Here is a 17758-nt window from a genome sequence, read left to right on the forward strand (position 1 = left end):
CCTTGTGCTCCCGCAGCCGCGGGCTGGCGCCTCCCGGGCAGCGCCGGCTTTTGCTCCGCTTACCGTTCATTAGCGTGGCGGGGAAAGCTGCTAATTACACAATGCCCGGTGCACGTTTGACAAAACAGCGGCAGAAGTTGCTGGGCTGCCAGCCGGATCGGCCGCGTCCCGGCCAGCCGCCCGGCGCGGGCGCCTGTGCTGTGGGTTAGCAAAGCAGCGGTGCGGGTGCCGTGGGTGGCCGAGGCATCATCGGGGTGACAGGATCTTTGTGGCCCAAAATCAGCCGGGACAGGCTGGCGTTGCTCGTTGGGAAATTATCTCGCCCCCCCCCCCCCCCCCCAGCCCCAGCCGGCAACGGCCTCGCTGGGAAGCCGCTGGCATCCCTCACAAAATGGTTCTCTGGCAGCGCGGAGGCCCCCGTTATCGCGGGCACAGCTCGACACCCCAAATCAGAAATGATAGCGGTGGTTGTCCGAGGGGCGTTTCGTTCCAGCGGTAGCGGCTCGGGAGCCCCGTGGGGCAAGAATTACTCTTGGCAAAGGAAACTGCTGGGATCACCAGGGCCATAAACACACCGCTCTGTATTGAACGGGGATCCGTTACATAAGGCGTTGTGGCCAGCTCGTAAAATAGACAGATTATAACATAAAATAGAGTGTACGTCAATGCAGACGTATGTATCGTATGATGTGGTATCCCCAGGAGAATGGACAAGATCCCGTATCGCTTCAGATGAGGCTTTTTTTCCTTGCCTAACAACGAGGTCGTGTCTGTCTAGGACCGGGAAGTGTAATCTGTCTACGTGTTGCCTCACGGACTAGCAACTTGTTTTAGCATCCCTTTATTTGGGAGGGAGAGGAGCCACAGCCTTGCCGAATTGAAATTAAATAGTGCGGTACGCCGTGCTGAGAGGAGACCCTGTGTATTTGAATCCTTCACCACCATGTATTTGAATTCTTTTAAAAATGTGCTTCTTTGGGTCAATTTAGAAACTCCTGCCTTTTTAGCATGCATATGTTAAGCTGTGTTTTGTGTTTTCTCTCACTGCTGCTTACAAGCTGCCATGCCAAGTGCATACAAGTCTGTTGGTTCCTTTAGGGATGTGTTTTAGGATCCAAGTGGATGTTTCTGTAAACGAGGCATTTGTAAGGCAAAGCGTGAATTCTTGGGAACTGTTCTCAATCCTGAATCTGTCTTGTGTTGGTATAATGTCTTTCAACAAAGTATAAATATGCTCTTAAGAAGACAACTTAAAAGTATAGTAGTGTGGCTAAGGAGGCTAACTTGCTGCGTAGTGGTTGCTGTGGAAGAAATGTTTTATCTGTAAAAAACCCCATTTTAAAGTTCACTAGAGAACGCAGATAAATGTCTAGTGGGATTCAAAGGTGTTTCTGAGATAAGGGCTTAACTCCATGTATTTCAGGAAAGCCCCACTGATTTCTTCCAAGAATGTTATGTGGGGACAGCATTTTTAATGACAGCAGAAGACCAGGGGCCTACCTGTTACACAAACCCTGTGTTAGGATTTTTACTGTAAAAATCACGTTAGAAGAGAGAAACTAGGTCTTTAGCTGTGTGCTTTGAAGAACTGGGATGGAGAAGTGATTTCCAGGTTGCTTAATACTCTCTTAACTAGTTCATAATGCTGTTTACAGCTTTTGTAAATTTACAGTCTGTCAGTACTTGAGAATGTTTTTGATAGACTTAACTTCCAGAATCATGGGAACATGTGAGGATCTCAGCTTTCATTAACAACAACAAAAAAAATCCACCCAAAAACCAAACCCTAAAAGCAATCTAGATGTCATAGTCCTATGGAAAAGCTAGAGGCCCAGTGTCTCAGACACAAAGTAGATAAAATTCCCCAAGTGTTTGCTTGCTTTATGCTTCTGAACCACTCGCTTAAAACATTATACCTTATTATTATTTTGGATTCTGACTCATGAATTGAGAATGCCTGCTGAGACAATATTCTGGCAAGCAGGTAGCATGATGGGTCATATGAGTATTACTTTCAAGCCAAAGAGAGCCAACGTAATAGAATTAATATAGTGAAAAACAAACCAAGGGTAGAATATTGGTTCCCTACAGTTAAGAGCAAATAAATGTGAGAGTGCACAGATTAAAGAAAAGGCTTCTGTGTTCTGGCTTTTAGGACCTGAAAGGCTTAGCCCAGATGTTGTACAGCTGGTGAACTGAAGGAACTATGGGCTTGTATACTCTATGTGCTTTCTCATTCCCTGAAGCACAGGGAGATGTGATTGAGGACTTGTGCTCCTTGCAGTGCTTCTAGCACAAAATAAATCATATCAAGATGAGTCATTCTAGTACAGTAACATCTTCCTAAAGTAGGCATTTGCCCTTATAAAACCCGCACAGTCTGATATTCACGGCAAGAAATAAGAGCTAACAAACCATTGTATTTTTTTACCCCAGTTTTCATTATTTTGCACCTGGACCAGGTTCACTCTGCATTTTCTCTGAAGGAAATCCTGGCGCATGTCCGAAGTAGCAGAACGCTGTTAAAACCCGGTGGACTGGCTGTGCTCACTTGGAAGGTCTGTCTCAACCTCCTGGCTTAGAAGGCAACAGCTCCAGACTGAGCCTAACCAGTGCGGCTGCTGAGCGTGCTTTAGGCACTCTCCTAGGCAGGACTTCCACGGACAGGCAGTAGGAGCTAAAGCTGTGCCTAGCTCTAATGATAGGACCAAACCAAAAATCCACTCACCCTCCTTTTTTTTTGTGGGGTTTCTCCCTGCAACGTCAAGAGAGCAGCTGTTGAGCTGGGTTTGTCACCATTGTGCCTGTTCCTTATCGATGAAAGCTGAGAGAAGAGCTGCAGTTGTGATCAAGGGTTAACCTTTATTGGTCTTCACTGGGCTGAAATAGAGGCGTGTTGCTGAGTGCCTCTGAACTGCTTCAAAATAACTTAGTGGTATTCCAGTTAGAAAGCAGCTGAACAGTGACTTCAAATATCCACAATGAGTTTTTTTCAGTAATAAAACCAAACCCATCGTAAGTTCTGTGTGTACATATCAAATTTGGGTTTGCAGTGGAGGAAAAGGTGAACGATCAGTGTATGGCACTTACACAGAGTAAACATGCTCACTTTTGGAAAGGTACGATGTTTAAAGACAGGGAAGCTGAGATAGGTACTGAATTTATACCTGATCTCTTTTGGGAGATAATACACAGATTAAGTGATCAGAGAACACTCTAGGAGAAGTGTGCAGGTGAAATTTTCCTGTTAAAACCAGGAACAAACATGAATTATTTTTTTTTACAGTGGACAGATATAGATGATTTTTGTAATTGAAGCTGTTATTATAGTGTGTTTGTATGTGTGCATATATATAAAATACATGCAAAAATACACATTTTTATGTATGTACAAAGAAATGAGTTGAATGTGTGCATGGGTATTATAATTCATTACCAGCTGTGATGATTAATGTGAACTAGATGATGCACTAGCTAGTGTGAGGCTTTTTGGAGGAGGAAAATTACACTGTTGAAGCTGAAAAAAACCCTACCAGTGATTGTAGACAAAAAGCAGTTGCCACGTTGAAGAAAAGAGAAGGAGAGATACGGAAGCAACTTTTGCAGGCATGAGTGCCTTCGCAATGAACACAGAAAGTGCAGGCTTAGAAGGTGCATGACCATAGAAACATCTTCCCATGTTTTTCTTCCAAAAAAAGATTTTTGCCTTGTTTTTTTGCCCTGCCCTCTGATTTTGCAGTTTCTGAGGGCTTTTTTTAGTGCTTTGGATAGTTCTAAAGAGGGTCAGCCTTTGGAGAATGAAAGCTTGTTTGGCTTGTAGGGAAGTATGTCTTGGGTTGTGGATAGCAAGGGAATGGGTCATAAAAACCCATTGGGACAGGGGGCTTAAGACAAGGAGGTCCGTTGGGTGAGCAAGTTGTGTACTAACAGGTGTGTGCCTGTTTAGAGCGGGGAAGGATCAGAACGCTGTTTTGATATGTCAGTCCAGAATTTCCCAGTGCTCTTTGGCTTCAGTAAAGACTCCATCTTCTTCAGAAACAGGCTTCAATGACCCCTTCCCATAAGAAATTGCATTTTCTGTAAAATGATATTTTCCGTTAAAACAGCATTTAATTGAAAAATTCTCTCCAGGAGTTAGCAACTAGTACCCTCTAACGCAGATGGGGAGCTGCACCTGCTGCAAGTAAGCGTCACTCTCTTTGCACCTGCAGAACTATCAGACCAGTCCCTTTTAGATTGTTTCTATTTATACCTCCAAAGCAGAGGTTTCACCTCAGAGCAACACCTGAGCATGTGAAATGACTTTCCTCACTTCTCCCGAGGTGTAAGTTTAGCGCTTGTCAACGTGTGAGAGGCTTTATCTTGTGTGCTTGAGTCGTTTATCGGGGCTGTGGGGAATAGCTGCCTTTGGGTAGGTGCTTTGAGGTTCAGCTTGGTTTTGCACCAGGCAGAAGAGCAGAGCGAGCAGGGGGCAGCCTGGTGTGGGATTAGCAAGGCTGGTGTGGGGAGGGGTGGGGGCCCAGCTTGGGCAAGAAGCCCCCGTGGCATGGCCGTGGCAGTGAGGGCACTGGGCAGTGTCACCGCTCAGCTGGTGACAGCCTGCAGCACCCTCGCCACGTGCTTCTCTGCTTCATAATGCCAGCGTCTCCCTTTCAGGTCATCTTCTTCCTCACAAGTCACTGAAGATGGCAGTTAATTTGTGCCTTGGTCTTCTGCCTGTCTTTTTGCTAGGGAAGCTTGTATTTAAATATCGAGTGGATTTCTGTGTGGTACCTTTCTCATCTCTAGAGGAGGAGGAGAAGTGGCCTTCCCTTGCCCTGTACACCTCTGTTGTACTAGGTCTTTTTGTCAACTGCTTTTACCTATTTACTTTTTCTCCAGCATAGCCTCCTTCTCCTAAGCCATGTAGCACCTTCTTTTCTTGACTTCTCTGAGCTGTTTCGCCTGCATCTGACCCTGCATTGAAATACTCGAGCGTGGCCAGAGAAGGGCAACGGAGCTGGGGCAGGGTCTGGAGCACAGGTCTGCTGGGGAGCGGCTGGGGGAACTGGGGGGGTTCAGTCTGGAGCAGAGGAGGCTGAGGGGAGACCTCCTGGCCCTCTGCAACTCCCTGCCAGGAGGGGGCAGAGAGGGGGGATGAGTCTCTGGAGCCAAGGCCCCAGCGCCAGGCCCCGAGGGAATGGCCTCAAGCTGCCCAGGGCAGGGTCAGGCTGGCTCTGAGGAAGGATTTCTGTGCAGAAGGGGCTGTTGGGCCTTGGAATGGGCTGCCCAGGGCAGGGGGGAGTCCCCGGGATCCCTGGAGGGGTTGAAGAGTCGGGCTGAGCCAGCGCTGAGGGATCTGGGGGAGTTGGGAACGGTCAGGGGGAGGGTCATGGTTGGGCTGGAGGAGCTTCAGGGGCTTTTCCAACCTCGATGATTCTGTGAGTCTGCTCTGATTTCCCCCAGGCTTTTCTCACCCCTCCATGACAGCCTGCCGCCTCCTGCCAATGCTAGAGAGGGCTCTCAGAACACCAGAGCAGGACTCTTTCTTCCCTGGTTTGTAAGCCAGGATGATGTGCTTCCATCAAAGGTACTATGCAAGTTCAAGCTCTGTCACCAATAATTAGAGAAACACTTTTGATGGGTTTCGTGCCCAGATCCGTAAAAGCATTTTAGATTCTGAAAGTCCCTCGGTGTTTATTGGAACTAAGGACTGGTGAGACTGACCCTGGTAGCTAACATTTGGAGTTTGCCATGAACAGGGTGAGAAGGACTGCATGTGTACATGCCTGGATTCTGTAGCAGTTCTGCAGCCCTGGCCCATCAGAGCTGTGGCAGGGAGTAGGGAAATTGTTGGTGGCAGTGCAGTGTATCAGCATACAGCATCAGCACACGGGCAGTATGTGTGGCGACAGGTCTGAATGTCACCCGCAGTGTTAATGGCTTTAGGCCATACGTTAGGGGAGAAAGCTCTGCGTGCAGTCTGGTGTCTTGTTAACCAGGGGTTCAAACTAGTGTTACCACAACTTGGTGACATCGTGCGTATGCTACAGGAGCCCGAAAGGAGGGTGCTGTGAAGCAGGGCAGCAGCACTAGGTGTTCATTCCACTAAACAAAAGTTTGATGTGACAGCTGTGTAAAAGCCAGGCTGATCTGTAGGTTTTCTCTCCAGTTATTGCATATAATTTGTGAAAGAGCATTGCTGGGAATTTTTAGGAAAGAGGTAACAGAGTCGTAGGAAAACATGTTTCCTTCACCATGCAAGCGGTCAGTGTTTTGAGGACCGTGTACTCCATTCCCTTTCTCCAGCTCGGTGACATTACTCCTGGCAGCAGCCGTTCCTTCTGTTGCTAGTGTGCGCTTTTTCTCATGACAGCTGAGACAAGAAGATGTCTGGGTGCTGCTCAAGTAGAAAAATGTGATAATAGAAACTTCCCTACCAAGGTTTGTTTTTCTATAAAAATACTGATTGGCTTTCTGCATGGTACCTCTCTAATCTCTAAAGTGAAAGGAAAGGTGGTCTTTGCTTGCTCTGTACATCTTCACAGTTGTTGTAGGTTGAGAATAAGAAATAAACAAAATGTGTATTTAGAAGCGTTTCTTATCCTGTCTCTTTGGTGATAGTTCTACAAAACTCCTCCAGTTGGTGTAATTTTAAAGACAATGGGCTTTGCATTCCATTTACTTGTAAACTGTTGTGCAGTATTGCTTGCCGTAAGCGTAGATCCACGCAGAAGTTTTAGCCCAGAACATCAGTCCACTGTACACGGCAAATATATTTGAAGTGACAGCTGGTGTAATTCTGGTTTCTTACCCCTCTCAGGGAAGAGGTGCAGGCCAGGCTGTCCTGTGAAGGGGTGATGCCTGCAGTCATGGGCATTCACTTGTATTCTCTTCTGAAATTCATTCTCTGTGCCTGCACAGTTTGTCATCTGCTATCCCAGAGCCAGTTACTGTGGTGAATTTTGCAATACCCCGTTCATTTTATAGAACAACTTTGTGCAACAGGCAGCTGAGACCAAGCAGGTTTCATACAGCTGTCAAGTAAAACCTGGGACTTGTGAGTGGGGTTAGAAGGGTTTCAGTGGTTATTGGGTGCATCATTCCACAGGTCCGTTCTGAAATTTTCAAGCTGAAGACTTGACTGCTCAAATCAGTAGTCTTGATCTGATTATCATTTTATATGGCTTAATGGCTTTTGCAGGCAGGGATGTGGACTGCTAGTGAGAGTCAATGCGTTTTTCTTTTCTCCAGCACACTTGCCAGCAGGATTCTCAGGTGGTGAAGAGCCTGATGATACACACCCTTTTTACAGTGCACAGAGGAGTTTTCATACTTGTAAAATCTCTGCTTGATTTATAGGTAAAATTAATCATAGGGTAAGAGTGCCCAGGGGACATGCGGAGTACCCAGACCGTGGTCAGATGTTGAGCTTTCCTCGTGGTTGGTGACGTGCAGTGAGATGAAGGCTGCTGAAGCTGGCCTTTGGGAGGTACTCTTATAAAACAGTGGGTGGGTGGTCTCGTAAGACCCTCAGTTGTGGGGCTGATCATCAGGAGGAGGCAATTGGATTTCCTTTCTGTTACTCCTCAAAGAACCACAGATGTGTATGTGAACTGAGAGAAGAGCCTTTGCAGCACCATTGCTTTGTTGATGGCACTCAGCTCCTCTTAAGGCATTGCTGTTCTTTGTTTCTCCATCTGAATTAGTTAGGTTTCTAATGTTTAATGCAAAAAGATGAGCAATGTCAGGACCTAGCCATCCCAGGATCGTTTGCCAAGCTGCTGCCAGTTATCGGCGTGCTGTTTGTTTATGTGGGATGTTTAGTTTCAAGTGTGCCCTGAAGTCTGTCTCGACTTGGAACGTGGTCGATAATTTCTGATAAAAAGAGATTATCCTCTGCCCGTTAAGTCTTCTGAATGCTCATTGAGATTTGGCTTTTGCATGGTCAAAGCGTTTGTGGTTTTGACAGTTTCAAATCTGTTTTCATTTCCATTAGTTCTTAATAGATTGCCTTGACTAATGAATCATCATCTGCTTAACATTTTTCTTTTGTATAAAAGGCTGTCTGTTCAATGTGATGTTGTGATTCAATATGGTAGTCAAATAAAACTTTCAGTAAGAATCATAAATAACTTTCATAAATTGCTGCCCGCTGTTTCCATAGAGGTACTTTTTTTTCAGAAAAAGTACATTAGAATGCAAAAAAAAAAAACCCAAAACGCTTCAAGTCATCTGAACAACAGAACCATAATGAGGAATAGCTAACAGCGTGTGTTTTCAATTCCACCTGCAAGTAAGAGCTCACCTGATTGGGATAGTCTGTGTTTAGTAATACTATTTGTTCATAGGAGGGACAAAGGTGTGTAGTTAACTATGGCTTTACTCCTGCTTTTGGATTCCTCCTGCCTGGTGAACTCTTTAATGACTGTGGAGTGCAGCTGAAATGTCAAGGGCTTCTCACCAATGTGCTGATCCTGGGCTGCAGATTGCTTTAAAAGTTTCCCAGGGCTTAAAAAAATGCTGCTGCTAGGAGGCATAAACAGCACTCCCTGGGCTCAAGGGCATCCGAGAGAGGACTGTGGCTCTTGGTGCTGAAGGAACACGTCATAGGAATAATAAATAACAAGGGGAGAAGCTTAACCTAGGATTTGTTGATGTTGTGGCTTGCTTCCCTATCTCCCTAAAACATGTTCTGCTTGTGTGATACTGAGCTGTTAGATGTTTTTCCACTGAGTATGTATTTACAGAGATAGTAGAGCCTGGTTTTAAAAATCAGCGACTTACACAAACGCAGATTACTGTCCAAACAGGACAAACCTGACAACTGTTCATGGTCATTTGGAATCCAGTAATTAATTTCAAAATGTCATTTAGCTGGCAGAGTGCTGAGTTCTGTAGGGATCGCAGGTGGTGTCAAGATTTGCTTGCAAACTTTGGGCAGATCCTGGTTTGTATTTTTCCACAGTGCTTTCTTGCTGATTTTCCTGCCAACAGTGACCTGTGTTCAGTTCTTGAGTGTCTCGTTTTGCCATGTCCCTTCTTTCCACATCTTCAACATGTACATCCAGGTGCAACTTTGTGTTTCTGAATGGAGCATGGTGAGGAGGTTAACAACAGCCTTTTAATAAGCACAGTCCTTGGCTTTGTCTGTGGCTTTCCCTCTTTCAGGAGGAGAGGTCCACTGCAAGTGGGCATCTTGATTCTCTTCACTCACGACATCTTTCAGGTCATGGACCTGTGCATGCCAAAGGAATTTAGCTCCCCTACCAGTCACTCCTGGTGTAACATCATCTACGTATGAAACTGTTTGAGAGCAGGCTTAGAGGGAACTTTTCATGAACCAAAGAAAGATCAGACTGGAGCTCCTTTGCCCCACTAAAGCTCACTGACTCGTGTGCTGGAGCACAGGTTTGTGCCCATCTTTCTCTGTTACGGGGCATCAGAAGGGATTTCTCCTCCAGAAAAAGACACCAGAGAGCAGCTCTTGAAAAATAAGTGGTGATGTGGACAGCTGGGTGGGTTAGAGGAGGGTGCCCCCAAGCATGGGTAGGCAATGTAGCTGAGCATGTGCTGAGTAACTTTGGGGCCTCCTCTTCCTCGCTCCTAAATCTTTCATTACCTTCCCTTCCTCTAAGGTTCTGCCTTTCCTTCGCTTGGCTCAGTTCCTAACATACCCACGTTGAACAGATGATGGGTTTGTGTCTATATATACACACACATATGTGTATGCACATACATATGTATATATGGGGGTTGGGCTCAGGAGGTCCCTTCCAACCTCAGCTATTCTGCTACTCTCTGAAAATTGAAGGAGGACTTTCAGATCAGAAGGGGAGGCGAGAAGAGGGGGGTGTGCCTGTCCAACTGCAAGTTCTGATGACTCTGCTTTGTGCCTACCTATCTATCCTTGTCTACCCCCAGTGCCGATCAGGGAGACTTGGTTTTTGATTTGGAGGATTAGCCGTATATCCAGAGTCAGACAGGCTTTTCCACCCAGCACGGGGAGCTGGAGGAAGCCAGCGGGGCCTGATTTTGTCTGTGTACAGCACAGGATGTAAATTGCATTTTCTGTTTCTCTCTAAAGCTAGCCTTGTCAGAAGGGGGTTTTAAGTGTTTTGAGGAAAGAGCTCAGAAGGAGCAATAGTGGGCTACAGGGTCTACTGCATAGAAAAGCAATAATACCCTGGGGGAGGGAGACAAGGGGCTGCTTTTCTGTTGTTTTTTTGTTGTTTGTTTGTTTGTTTTTTTCCCCCCAAAGTCAGGTAGTACAAAGGCTATCTAAGTTACAGAGAAGGAGCTGTTGGGTTGTGCTGTTTCACCAGCATGGGGAATGCAGCCTGGCAGTGATTTGATTTATTACAGCAACATAGAAGAAATCATGAGGAAAAAATATTCCCTATCATCTTGCTGAGTACTGAAGTGGTGAAGTGTGTGTTTGGACGAGCTGCTAACGCTTCGTATAAAACTTCGCAAGCCTTTCTATTTTGAGAAAATTTTGCTTATACCAAATACATTTTCTCCATCAGTCCTCTCTTGTTTTTTTTTCAGTGCTGGGACATTTCCCTGCAAGTTGACTCGGTGCTCAGCTTGCTTGCGCTTTCTGCTTCCTCCCGTGGGCTGTTTGTCCTTGGTACAATGGCATCACAGTTAGTGATTACATTATCATAAATGTCATGTTTTCTTTGAAAATGTGTTGCTGTAGATGCTGTACTAGGTCCCCTTGGTGTGTATGAGGCTGGAGGATTTTTTTTCTTTAATGGCTGTGTCCATTATGGCCGTAAATGAGCCCTTGGCACCTCTCACCTCCATGGGACAAGCTTCTGGGTGAGGTGGCCAGCACACTCTCCCCATTCCCCATTCCTGCTCATGGAGCCAGATACAGCCTGAAAACCTCTGGCCTATTAGTTCAAACTAAACTTTTTCAGAACCTTTAATGCTTTATTCTCTTATAATAAAAACCCTGCGAATAAAGTCATGTTTCTAATGGTTACTCTCCTACTCTACTTCTTTACAAACTGCTCCTTTCCATGTGGGATTTCTTGACAGTGTTTTTTAAGCCTCATCCCTTCTGTGATTGGTGTACCCCCTGAAGAATATATCTCTCTTTTGCCTGGGGAAAAATTATGTATTCTGACAAGTCATCAGTTAATCTAGAGATATATAGGTCGTGAGATACCATGATAAAATTTTACTTCCCAGAACAATTAGTGGTGATCTCATCAGGTTCTGACAAAACAAGTCCAGCATCATTCTTGGGCAGAGACATTTCAGTTACGACCAATGCAGAGAAAACCTCACCAAAGAAAAGAACCCAGTGGCAGCTAGCCCTGCCTTTGTCAGCAAAGGGTGCTGCTGTGTGAGACCTAGCAGCAGCTCTTGACACCAAAGGCTCTGTCCTAAATGGCCTGATGAAAGCTCAAGAATAAACTTGCCGCACTCCAGGAATGACAGATACCACAGAAATGTGACTCCCAAGCTAGGAAGGGAAGTACCTGTGAGTCAGCAGGCTGTGCTGGTTCTCCTGCTGCCTCTGCCACGGCAGCCCTTGCTGTTGACTCAAGCTAGATTGATGAAAGGTTTGTCCAGTGTGGGAACAAACACAGCTAAGCTCCTTGCAGGAGCGTGATCTGCAGTGTCAAGTGTGACTTAAATGCCGGTGCTGCACCTAGAAGAAATTGTCCTTCTTCCAGCAGCCTCCTAGTGAAGGCTGTCCCTGCTGATGAGCACAGAAGTGTGTGTGCTGCTGTGCAGGGGCTCCCCTTTCCTGCCTGGGGTGTCGCATCTGGTGCTGGGACCAGTGAATTGGGGGACAGACCCTACAGTATTCCAGTTCAGCCCTTGAGAACTGCTTCACAGGTCCTCATATATGCAGAAAAAAGTTTCAATCCCTGGGAAACAAGGCCTCTCCATCACTGTTTTCATGTCAGAATACCAGAATGAGCCATGTCTGGAGGATGTGGAAGTTCCCTTCCTAGTGAGAATCTCTTTGTCCTGCTGAATGGCAGCCACACCGTTGCTCTGGGACTGTACAGTATTTCAGGATTTCCAGGCAAAGACTGCCAAGACCCAGAGGTGGGACGTGACGTATTCCTAACATGCCTCTCGGGCCTCCCGAAAGCCAGGACTACCCTCTGGGCTAAAGAAAGAGTATCTGACCTAGCCAGAAGCAGGCAAGTGGCAAGCACTACCTGCTGCAGGTCAGTGCCAAAAGGAGAGGAAGCAGGGAGTGATAGTCTCTTTACTATCTGGATATCTTGACCAACTTTGTTCATCATAAAATTTTCTTTTTTCTTTCAAAGTTCCTATCACCACTTTGTTTCCTCGTAACGGAGCATGGCCCTGCACGCAGGCTGCTTAGCAGAGATCCCTGATGCCATTTTCTGTGTGTACCCACCAGAGGATCTGGGCCAGCAGCAGCCTCCTACTTCACAGGAGCTCTTGTTCTCTAAGCAGAATTACCTTACTGATACACAGTTGTGTACTCACTGAAGTGTCTCGTTAAAAAAGAAAAGTGAGAAAATTATTTTGAAGTATGTTTGTTTTCAAAGTTTCTGACAGAATCTGAAAAGTAGCTGTGTAGTGCTTATTCTAGTTAAAATGTTCTCAAGACCTTTTCGCACACCATCAACCAGCAACTCTGCACTTTTTATCGATCTATTAGAAAATGGACAGGATATTGACAGATGGAAAAACAGACACATGAATTACACTTTGCCTCCCTACGTTTTTTCATGCAAATTACAGTTATCTGTTACTTTTTACTTTTTACTTACTGTCCTAAGGGTGGTAGGAAGTGTTTTAGTACATTGTTGAGTAGCTATTGTGCTGCACCCTAGCGTGGATCCATTTCAGGAATGCATTAAGTAATCTTTCCCTTCAATAGATTAGGTCTGCTATATGTAAACATACAGTGTGAGTGGGAGTGTAAGAGGAAAAGAGTCACAGACTGGAAAATTTCCTGTTATACGTTTAAAATTCATAGAGCGGTGGTGGATACATGGAAGTTGTTTTGCTGAACGGAATGAAGAAGTTGACTTATGCTTTGAAACTTGCCATCAAATGTCATTTCTGGTGCTCATGCTGCCACTAGTTACACCTATGCTGAAGATGCTTTATATTTTTATATATATATTTTTATATACATATTTTATATATATTATAACATTTAAGAACCTTGTTAAATTTTTAGCTCCACTACTCTATTCTGAATATATCATATATAAAATTTTCCTTTTTGTTGGCTAAGAATCAGATTTGCACCTTTCCATTTCATCATAAAAACTTTCCATCTTATTTTTAAATGAGAGGTATCCCATACCCAAACTTCCCTCCTAGCTCAGTCAGTTAATGTATACATTGTGCAGGAATTTGTACACAGGGTTTTGGATGAAGTAGCCCTGAAGAAAGTGATTTCCCCTGTTAGTTTGGTGTCTCTCTCTGTCCAAACACATCAGGGATGTGTTTGGTTATTCTTCTTGTTCCTTCTAAGCCTCTCCTTTTCCAACATTATTTTTTAAGAAGGGCAAGTTGTGGCTGGTGCTGTATGTACTCTGCAGATAAAACTGCACTGGCATGGGAGAAGTGTTCAGTTGAACAACTTTGAAGTTCTGTATATTTTGTGTATTCCATGGGACTGTGCTTCAGGAAGGGGGCGTTATGCCTCCCAGTGACTGGACTATATACATTTGGAATATAGAAAAAGAAGAGTTTGCATGCTACTGGAAAAAACGCTTGCAGGATGAGTCCTTTGCCAAATATGTTGTTACTAGTTGAGGGTGGTCCAGAAAAAGATTGCGACATCAGATACCACCTTGTGTTTACAGTTCCGGGTTCAAAATACTCCGGTTGATCCTTAGATGTGGGCTTTATATATTTTAAGACCATAATGTCTTGGGTTTTTGACTACATCAGGCCAAGCGTGTCCCCACTTTTGACCAAGTTCGAATTTATAGTGATGATATCTAAGGGATGATTGTGACAGTCATTCGAATGTGTAAGATGCTCAGTACTAAAATCTCTTTCTAGGATGCTTGGATATAGCACACAGACCCATCATACTTCCATACCCTTTTTGTTGCCTGCAGGAGGAAGCTTCTGTTTGCAAGATTTCTTATTCAGGTGCTCTGCATGCAAGTGATGTCTGCTAGGGAGGAAAATACATTCAGAGGAATGTAACTTTGCTCAGATGTTTTCTGTTTTCCTTTATAAGCAAGAATTTAATTTATAAAAGGTGAGATCTATTTGGTGTCAGAACTGAATATTTTATATTCCCCTGCAAAAACATATTAATAAAGCAAGGCTACCTTTCTTCTAAATGGTCTGATCTCTTACAGATAAAGAAATCCTAGCCTGTAGCCTCAGAATAACAACAGCAATGATGTAAATAAATAAAAACACTGCAGTGTTGTTTTGCTGAAAACTGGTCTGTGAAGAGGTATGTCCAAAGTCTTACAGCCTGCTTTTCAGGCTGATTTTGCTGAACGCTTTCAAACCTATCTGGCCTAAACAGAAATTACAGATGCTCATTAACTCTGAAATTTGGGGCCAGAGCTGAACTGAGGGATAAAACCAAAATGAGAGCCTAGGTTTCAGTGGAGCTAGATTAATGTATTTCAGGGAAGCGCAGCCCGAAAGTCCTGGTTCCTGCCCGTTTCTTCCAGCCATTAAATAATTCTTCCCTTTGGTTGTATTGCCTCTTAACCCTACTGCGATTGCTGCGTTACCTACAAAACCACAAACAACAAAAAAAGCTTCTTCCCAGCAGCTGGAAGATGTAACCAGTTTTCCCCCATCAAACTGTTTCAGGAAGGAAATCAGCAAAGTGGTTTCCCGAGCGGCTGCCTGCCTGCCTGGGTATGTGCTGCAGTCTCCGGAGATCCCAGAGTGGTTTGAGGTTGGGTTTTTGTTGTTTTCATTTTATTTTGCTCCTTTTCCCTCGAGCAAGTCCGTCTCTGCCCTTGCTCTTAATTACTACGCTGCTGCTGACACAGAGCCTGGCTGTGTGAGGTGCTGCCGGAGAGGAGCTACAGCTGCCAGGAGGAACGCGCCAGATCCTGCTCGTTGCTGGTTTTTTCTCTCTTTTCGGCAGCTGCCCTTACGGTTCCTCCTGTCCGATCGCAGGGAGGTGGCCAAGGTCGCTGCTTGGGGGTGATGAGGTGGAAGGAGGAAGAGGAGTCGCTCTTCCCTAAGGCTCAGCACTTTTTATTCCCCTCTCACTTACTTGGTACCTCTTACTAATTTGGTAATTTATTCGTATTTCAGTGGTGGCTCTTTCCCAACTTTGAGACCAACATAAGACCTGTGCTATAGAGATAGGGAAGGGGCTGTGTTAGGGCAGCAGGACCGCAACCCCAGAGCGATACAGATACAAATGTCAGCAAGAAACAGCTTGAATCCTGGCTGTGCCTGTGATGACAGTGTGCTCACTCTGCAGTTCCCCACCTGTAGTGTGCCCAGATAAGATGTACAGTGGAGTAGGAACTTAGTAGGAGCCCAGGAGTCCCAGGCCCTCTTTCTAGAGAGGGGATACATGAAATGGACTCCATGTGGAAGGCAGAGTTTTTGCACTTTTCACTCTGCTGTGCGTTGCTGGTAGAACTGGGTGAAAATCCTTCTTTAGGAGATGGCTTTGAGCTGAAGGGTCACGTCAGTCGTCAGTGGGATGGAAGGCGAGTGGGGGTGCCCCGTGTGGAAGAACCTTGCATGGCTCTTCTGTACATACCTGAGGGTACAGCCTGTGCTGGCCAGGGCTGGACTGGCCATGCTGGGGGGGCAGTGGGCTCCCTGCCACCTCCCTGGCTGTGTCTCAGAAAGCCTGGGCGGTGCTTAGTGCTCGTGCTTCCGAAAGGCTGAGGGAGAACTGGGGCATATGTGGCCTCTGGCAGCCCCCTTCTCCAAAGATGGTGCTATGCTGGCTTGTCCCTTCAGTGGGGAGGACTTGCTGTGCTCCTGCAGAATCCCGGAATCATCTGGGTTGGAAAAGCCCCTGAAGCTCCTCCAGCCCAGCCATGACCCTCCCCCTGACCGTTCCCAACTCCCCCAGATCCCTCAGCGCTGGCTCAGCCCGACTCTTCAACCCCTCCAGGGATCCCGGGGACTCCCCCCTGCCCTGGGCAGCCCATTCCAACGCCCAACAGCCCCTTCTGCACAGAAATCCTTCCTCAGAGCCAGCCTGACCCTGCCCTGGGCAGCTTGAGGCCATTCCCTCGGGGCCTGGCGCTGGGGCCTTGGCTCCAGAGACTCATCCCCCCTCTCTGCCCCCTCCTGGCAGGGAGTTGCAGAGGGCCAGGAGGTCTCCCCTCAGCCTCCTCTTCTCCAGACTGAACCCCCCCAGTTCCCCCAGCCGCTCCCCAGCAGACCTGTGCTCCAGACCCTGCCCCAGCTCCGTTGCCCTTCTCTGGCCACGCTCGAGTCCTTCAATGGCCTTTTTGGGGTGAGGGGCCCAACACTGAACCCCTCAGCGAGGGGCAGCCTCCCCAGTGCCGAGCCCAGGGCTCAGATCCCTTCCCTGTCCCTGCTGGCCACGCCAGTGCTGACACAAGCCAGGATGCCGTTGCCCTCCTTGGCCCCCTGGGCACACTCTGGCTCATTCTCACCCCCCCCAGTCCCTCTCTGACCGGCAGCTCTCCAGCCACCCCTCCCCAGGCCTGTAGCGCTGCTGGGGGTTGTTGTGGCCGAAGTGAGCCTGTAGCGGGGCGCTCGTGGGTTCCGCGGCTTTGCAGGTTGGAAGAGGTTGCTGGAGCACGGCTGAGGTTTCCTCCTTCCTCCCCCCGCGCTCCCCCCCACACTGCCTGCCCTCGCCGCAGCCCTTCACCTGCTGCCAGCCCGGGGCGGGGGATCTGGGCGCAGGAAGAAGCGCTGGTTTGACAGCAGCGTACAGCGCCGCTGTGCTCTCCGTACGGAGCTAACGGCACGCAAGAGGATTTACAAATCGGTCTGGGGGAGAGCTCTTTGGTAACTGTATTCTCTTGCAGGTTTTGTGCTGCGGAACGTGGGATATTCAGAGCAGCCACTGCAGCTAAACACAGGCCTGATCCCAGAGGAGCGTTCAACCTGATCGCTTCCAGGGACTGAGCTCCTGGCATGGAGAACTTTCTGCAAATGCACAGAAAGAAAGAAATACAGAACATTTCATTAATGCTAAAATGCACTAAAGAAAATGTGAGTTTAATACAAGCCTTTCCTTCCTGCCAGCAGCACAGGGCGCTCGTTGCAGTGAATCATTCTGGAGGGTGGAGAGCTCTTGGTGATCAGTCTCCTGCAAGGGGTGCCACAAATACATTAGTACTTACGTAAGCTATGCCTGAGTCTGTGTCTGCCCCCAAATCTCCTCTGTTATGGGAGGTAAATATGGGTGTCGTTTCTGTATATTTTTAGATCATGTTATCACGACACTGAAATATTTTATTATAACACCGCACTGTAAGTTGAGGTCTTGTCTGCCCAGGAACCGAGCGCTGGGATTTCCCTTTGTTTAGCCCAGGGCAGAAGGAGAACTTGGGCAGTGCCAGAAGTTCAGCTGACTGGCGTTTGGTTTACATCCTTCCCCTCTTCCTTCTCTTTGGACGTGCAAGGAATGGTTTTGCATCTGACCTCAGTGAGACACGTACCTGCCCAGTGGGAACTGACTCAGAGTAGTAGCAATGTGGGGGAGGCTGTGAGGAAGGAACCATCTTCTGTCTTCTAGACTTTAGTACCTTGTGACTTTCATCTTCTGGTTGATGACTTCTGAATGTTTATCTTTTTTCTGATGGATATTTTTCTGTAGCTTTGACTT

General features: G+C 46.7%; 1 protein-coding gene across 5 annotated transcripts in view; it reads left to right on the plus strand.

Annotated features, from left to right (window-relative positions):
* Positions 1-17758, plus strand: part of CACNB4 (calcium voltage-gated channel auxiliary subunit beta 4) — a 107668-nt gene that overhangs the window by 42159 nt on the left and 47751 nt on the right. The gene's annotated exons all lie outside the window — the stretch shown is intronic.

Source organism: Athene noctua, chromosome 7, assembly GCF_965140245.1.
Source record: "Athene noctua chromosome 7, bAthNoc1.hap1.1, whole genome shotgun sequence".
Lineage (NCBI taxonomy): Eukaryota > Metazoa > Chordata > Aves > Strigiformes > Strigidae > Athene > Athene noctua.